We start from the raw sequence: 7,410 nt of genomic DNA on the forward strand, positions 1-7,410 counted from the left end.
TAATTCCCAAAATAAAGTTTTAGTCATTATCCAAAAATATAGTTAATTATCCAAAATAAAGTTTGGTAATACCCAAAATAATGTTTTGTTATTACCTAAAATAAAGTTTGGTAAGATTTGTTTGGTTATTACTTAATAATGACCAAACGGTTATTTGGAAATTACCAAACTTCGATGCATAATGGTTGAGTTTTGTGCAATTTCCAAATAACCCGTTGGTCATTACCAAAACAGAAAAACGAATTACCAAAAGATTATTTGGAAATTACCAACCTTTGGGTTTTTTTCATTTTCTTCATTATGATAATCCAATTCAAAAATGTAAAAGAGATTTCAATCACACAAAGTCATATGTTAGTGTTTAAGTTATTTTTGATTAAAAATAAATATTTTTGAAAAAAAAACACCAATCTTTACACCTCTAAGAATCAAATGAAATGTAACAATTAAGAGCATATAGTTAAAGATTTAAGCTTCAATTTTATATTATTTAAAACTCAACGTTTATTCATCGAAACTCGCCGTTTATTCATCTTCAAGTTTTATACGTTTTGATTTTTATTCATTCAGCTCACGTTTATTCATTCTCAAGTTTTTATTTATTTTTAAATATGTGGTAATGACCAATGACGTAGTTGGCTAGATGCAAACTTTATTTTTTTTTGTTCTAATAATGACCAAACGGTAATTAGGAAATCACCAACCTTCGATGCATAATGGTTGAGTTTTGTGCAATTTCCAAATAACCCGTTAGTCATTACCAAAACAGAAAAACGAATTACCAAAAGATTATTTGGAAATTACCAACCTTTGGATTTTTTTTCGTTTTCTTCATTATGATAATCCAATTTATAAATGTAAAGGAGATTTCAATCACACAAAGTCATATGTTAGTGTTTAAGTTATTTTTGATTAAAAATAAAAATTTTTGAAAAAAATAACACCAAACTTTACACCTCTAAGAATCAAATGAAATGTAACAATTAAGAGCATATAGTTAAAGATTTAAGCTTCAATTTTACATTATTAAAAACTCAACAATTTATTCATCGAAATTCGCCATTCATTCATCTTCAAGTTTTATACGTTTTGATTTTTATTCATTCAGCTCACGTTTATTCATTCTCAAGTTTTTATTTATTATCAATATGTGGTAATGACCAATGACAAAGTTGGCTAGATGCAAACTTTATTTATTTTGTTCTAATAATGACCAAACGATTATTTGGAAATTACCAACCTTCGATGCATAATGGTTGAGTTTTGTGCAATTTCCAAATAACCCGTTGGTCATTACCAAAACAGAAAAACGAATTACCAAAAGATTATTTGGAAATTACCAACCTTTGAATTTTTTTCGTTTTCTTCATTATGATAATCCAATTTATAAATGTAAAGGAGATTTCAATCACACAAAGTCATATGTTAGTGTTTAAGTTATTTTTGATTAAAAAAAATATTTTTGAAAAAAAAAACAACACCAACCTTTACACCTCTAAGAATCCAAATGAAATGTAACAATTAAGAGCATATAGTTAAAGATTTAAGCTTCAATTTTATATTATTTAAAACTCAACGTTTATTCATCGAAACTCGCCGTTCATTCATCTTCAAGTTTTATACGTTTTGATTTTTATTCATTCGGCTCACGTTTATCCATTCTCAAGTTTTTATTTATTATCAATATGTGGTAATGACCAATGACGTAGTTTGCTAGATGCAAACTTTATTTTTTTTGTTCTAATAATGACCAAAAGGTTATTTGGAAATTACCAACCTTCGATGCATAATGGTTGAGTTTTGTGCAATTTCCAAATAACCCGTTGGTCATTACCAAAACAGAAAAATGAATTACCAAAAGATTATTTGAAAATTACCAACCTTTGGATTTTTTTTCGTTTTCTTCATTATGATAATCCAATTTATAAATGTAAAGGAGATTTCAATCACACAAAGTCATATGTTAGTGTTTAAGTTATTTTTGATTAAAAATAAATTTTTTTGAAAAAAACAACACCAACCTTTACACCTCTAAGAATCAAATGAAATGTAACAATTAAGAGCATATAGTTAAAGATTTTAGCTTCAATATTATATTATTTAAAACTCAACGTTTATTCATCGAAACTCGCCGTTTATTCATCTTGAAGTTTTATACGTTTTGATTTTTATTCATTCAGCTCATGTTTATTCATTCTCAAGTTTTTATTTATTTTCAATATGTGGTAATGATCAATGACGTAGTTGGCTAGATGCAAACTTTATTTTTTATTTTCTAATAATGACCAAAAGGTTATTTGGAAATTACCAACCTTATGGAAATTCCCAAATAACCTTATGTTCATTACAAGAACAAAAAGAATAAAGTCTGTACATAGCCAATTACGTCATTGGTCATTACCACATACTGAAAATAAATAAAAACTTGAAAATGTTTAAACCGTGAGTTGAATGAATAAAAATTAAAACGTTTAAAACTTAAAAATGAATAAACAATTAGCTTCGATGAATAAAATTTGAGTTTTAAATATATAAAAGTGAAGCTTAAATTTTTATTTATATGTTCTTAATCATTTAATTATTAGAGGTGTGACCATGGGTGTTTCTTTTAAAAATACTTATTTTTAATAAAAAACTTAAATATTCATGTTCAAGTTTTATAAATTTAAATTTTTATTCAGTTAGTTCACTTTTTTTATTTTTCTTTTTTAATCAAACACAACTTAAAATAATTAATTAAATTAGTAAACATGGAGCTTAAATGATATGAGTTGATCTTAAATGAATAAACATCGTGATTACATGAATAAAAGTCGTGATTAAATGAATGAATCGTGATTAAATGAATAAAAATCGTGCTTAAATTATACTCTTATTACTTAAAATCATTAAGTATATATTCTTAATCGTTACGTTTCATTTAATTAAATCGAAGAACTATAACCAATTAACCATAGTTATTTTTTTAATAATATTTATTTTTAATCAAACTCAACTTAAACACTAACCTATGACTCGTGTGATTTAAAATCTTTTTTTCATTTTTAATGTAATTATTATAATTGAAGAAAGATTAAAAAAAAAAATCAAAAGTTTGGTAATTCAAAAATTTCCTTTGGTCATTCCGATCCCAAGAATTACATTAAAGAGGGTAAAAAAATCAAAGTCCTTATTTAATATTGCAAATTCTTCAAAATTGTGTGACAAAGCCTCTAATGTGTATGGTTAAACTTCACCACTCCCTCAATTAAACTACACCACACTCACCATCTCCTCTTCAAGCCTGAACAACAGTTCCCTCCACCACCAGCAACCCCCGCCACCCTTCGCCACCCTCCTCTCTACCTCCGCCCTCCTCGAGTCTCCCCCTTACCGTGAAACTCCTATTTGCGCCCCTTTGCCCTCCGCCGCCCTCCACGAATCTCCTCACGAAACCTATATTTACGCAGCTCCGCCCTCCGCCGCCCTCCTCGAATCTCCTCTTCCCCGCGAAACCCATATTTGCGCCCCTCCGCCCTCCGCCGTCCCTCCTCGAATCTACTCTTCCCCGCGAACTTGCACCCCTTCGCCCTCCTCTCTACCTCCGCCTCCTCGAAAACCTCTTCCTTCGTTGCTTCCTTCGTCAACCTCCAACCTCCAGATTTTTCAAGTTCATAGTTTTATCAACCCTCCTTTTATCAACCCTCGTCTCCAGATTTGATAATTTTCCTGATTTTGACAAATTCTCAGATTTAATTTGATAAAGATTCTAATTTCATGTTCAAATTTAACTAATTTTTTTTTTGGGCAAAAGAAATTAAGAAAAACCATTGAAAATAAAAAAGATGAATTTTATTTTTGGTAAAATATTTTTTAAAATTTACTGAAATAATAAAATTAATTTTAAGTAAATAAATAAAAAGAATAAAAGGAAAGAAATTATTTTTGAGACAAAAAAAAAAGTAAAGAAAAATGAAGGGTTAGGATTTATTTCACTATGGTGATACTATTTAAGAGTATCGCCTTATAATTATTTAATACTCCCTCCATTTCTTTTTGATGTATCCATTTGGAATCTGGTGTGGTTTTTAAGAAAATTGGAATATTAGTTTGTATGGGTATAAGTGTAATGATTGGGTGTAAGAGAAATGATTGGGTGTAAGAGATTATAATAAATAAAGAAGTGAGAAAATAATAAAGAAATAAGGTAAGAGAGAGGAGTGATAATGATGGGTGATAAAGGAGGTGAGAGAGTGGGTATATGGGGAAGGGAAAAGAATTAAATATTATGGGTGGGGAAAATTAGGTGGGAATATGGGTAGAATCTTTAGGTATTTTGGTAATTAGATAGAAATGTAAGGGTATTTTAGGATAAAATGTATGTCCAAAAATAGAATAGATTCTAAATGGATACAACAATATGAAACGCTTAAAATGGAAACGGATACAACAAAAAGAAACGGAGGGAGTACAAAGTTTGAGGGTCGTTATTAGTAAAATGTAGATGGAAAACTGTGTTTTTAACAACTTTGATGCACATTTTAATAGTCAGAGGAGTCGTAAGAATATTCTAAGCAGTCAGATACTTACAGATTTGCAGGTGATGACTAGCATGGCGTTAAATGATTAAAAAAACGGATTTTTCATGAAATGCCCCCGAGGTTTGTCTTAATGCACCAAATACCCCTAAACTTTCCAGAATGCACCAAATACCCCTGAGGTTTAAAACAATAACACAAAATGCCCTTAATGAGCATTTTCCGTCCATTCCGTTAAGTCACCGTTATCATGAATTTACTTTTTTGCCCTTACTCAACCATTTTCTTTACTAATTCTAATATTAACACTTAATTAAACCCCTAAAAATTAATTAACTAGTATCTAAAAGAAAATTAAGCCCCTAAAAAATCTAATTCACTATTAAAAAAAAAAAAAAAGACCAAAAACTGCTTGCTTCTTCATCGCCGATCAAACGAATTTGCAGGCGTAATCGATTCAACAATGTATGAGAAGAATTAAGGATGTAATTCGAGAGGAGAGAGATAAACAGTTGGTGATTGAATTCTAGGGTTTCCTAAAAAATAGGGGTTTGAAAAATAAAAATTGAAAGAGGGAAATTGTTGATCAGGATAGAGAGAAGAGGAGAGAGAGAGCTTCCATGTTAGCACTGTATGTATGGTATCGCCGCCACCACCAAAAACTGTGACCAAAAACAAATTGAACAAAGCTGCCACGAACTTCAATGCAGCCACCACCAAAACCCACCCCCCGGCGTTTCCCTCCCCCGCACTGACCTTCAATGCCGCCACCACCAAACCCCTCCCCCCGGGTTTCCTCCCCCGCACTTCCTCACTGCTCCTCACTGCCGCCACCACCAAACCCCATTCCCCCTTCCTCGTCGGCGACATTTCCTTCCCCTGCACTTCCCCCTCCGTTCCGATTATTACGACGAGCAGCAATGCTAGATTGAAATCCCCGATTTGAGGATCAATTTTTTTGTTAGGGCTTGTGTTGTAGATCTGAATTTTGAGAAGAGAGGAAAATCGAATGTGTTTGTTTGAGTTTGAGTTGAATCTTTGAAAGGGGAGTAGTAGAAAGCTTCTCCTTGAGTTCAGGTGAAATAATGGGGTTTGGTGGTGGCTTGGTGGTGGTTGTGAGTGAAGTTCATGAAGATTGAAAAAGGAAAGAGAAAGAGACAGAGAATTAAAAAAAAAAAGAGGAAAAAAAAAAATAATGTTAACGGTGACTTAACGGAATGGACGGAAAATGCCCACTAAGGGCATTTTGTGTTATTGTTTTAAATCTCAGGGGTATTTGGTGCATTCTGAAAAGTTTAGGGGTATTTGGTGCATTAAGACAAACCTCGGGGGCATTTCATGAAAAATCCGTTAAAAAAATTATATGGTACGCGCACATTAATTTTAAAGGTAAAGTAGTAATATACTCGTATGACTTTAGCTATGATTGAAAAAGGGGTAATTACTTTTGATGAAGTATCCAGTATCCATTACTAGTCCAATTGCCAAACCAGGCCCGGTCATTGGGCGGTCCGGTCGGATACACAGCACCGGGCCCAAAATTTAGGGGGGCCCAAAAAAAAATTGACAGTTGCATTAAAATTTAAAAAAAGAAAGAAAAAAATTTAAAGCATCTTCTTCCTTTCCCTTCCCCGTGAATTCAGTCAAACCTGCAAACCCCAACTTCCCAAAACAACTCTTCAAATTCTTATTCTCTCTCCTTCTCATGATTTGATTTCCAAAAATCAGTCATTAATTCTCTTTAATAATTTCCTTAATTATCTCTCTTAAAAAATACTCTAATTGACTGAATTCTTCTCCTACACTTCTCTGCAATTATGAAAAAGTATTGTTCATCCTTGTTTTCCTCTCTATCAATTCATTTTCTGAAAATATCCACCTAAATTCATGGTGTTCAACGGATAAATTTCATATATTTATATATGTATCAAGATTTAAGATATCTTAAATATCAATATCTACTTCGAATTATTTTCAATTCAAAGAGCCCTTAATTCCTTCAATAACGTTAACGATGCAGTTGGAACTGAGGCTCTGAATTATAAGTCTATAATCAGGTATATTTTCTCTCGCTTTCATGGATTTTGTGTTTATTTCATCAGTTTTTAATTTTTTTTCCGGCCGGTTTGATTTTGTTTCTTAACATCAGTTTTTCCAGATTTTATTTGTTCATCTTATTTGGGGTAAAATTGTTAGATATTTTTGTCTCCGAAATTTTATTTTTCACATTTTTGTTCACCGTTTGAAAGAGATTTGTTTGATTTGAACTTAGATTAATGCGAGATTTTATCTGTTTCATGTCACTTTATATTAAAGAGGGGAAATCGGGAGTTGCAGTTGCTGCATTGTATCTATGTTGTTGCTATGTTGTTGCAGTGTGCATTTGTTGATGGTGTGTTGTTGTTGTGCTCTACTACTGCAGTGCTGCTTGCTCTGTTGCGTGCTTGTGCTTTTATCTTAGTTAATTTGTTGATGGTGTAGTGGTGTACATGTTGCCTGACTGCAATGATTTTTTTTTTTGACATTGGAACTGACTGCAGTGATTGTTGCAGTGACTGCATTGTATCTTATGTGTTAATTTGAATGTTGTTTAAATGTTGTTTAATTTCAACTTTTGGTAAAAAAATTATCTTATTTACCAAATAAATAAATAAATAATATGTTTATAGTTAATAATTGGGCTCAAAATTTGTTTAGGGGCCTCATATGAACTTCATTGATAAGCTTAGCACAGGGCCACCAAATTCTCAAAGCCGGCCCTGTGCCAAACATCCCACTAATCTCCAAATAGTTGAATAGATTATGATTTAGTGTGGTAGGAACCTTATGCATACAGTCAAAACCTCAAAGGCTTAAATGAGTCAATCACGCCTGTGCTTGTGCCCGTTCCTAG

At 31.8% G+C, this 7,410-nt stretch overlaps 1 long non-coding RNA gene across 1 annotated transcript; it reads left to right on the top strand.

Moving 5' to 3' along the window:
* Window positions 1-6,138: 6,138 nt before the first annotated feature.
* LOC130469075 (uncharacterized) lies at window positions 6,139-7,095 on the top strand. The gene is made up of 2 exons (XR_008929453.1): window positions 6,139-6,574; window positions 6,834-7,095. It is a non-coding gene; the product is annotated as an uncharacterized lncRNA (long non-coding RNA).
* Window positions 7,096-7,410: the final 315 nt, after the last annotated feature.

The sequence above is a fragment of the Spinacia oleracea genome, chromosome 3, assembly GCF_020520425.1.
Source record: "Spinacia oleracea cultivar Varoflay chromosome 3, BTI_SOV_V1, whole genome shotgun sequence".
NCBI classification, from domain to species: Eukaryota; Viridiplantae; Streptophyta; class Magnoliopsida; order Caryophyllales; family Amaranthaceae; genus Spinacia; species Spinacia oleracea.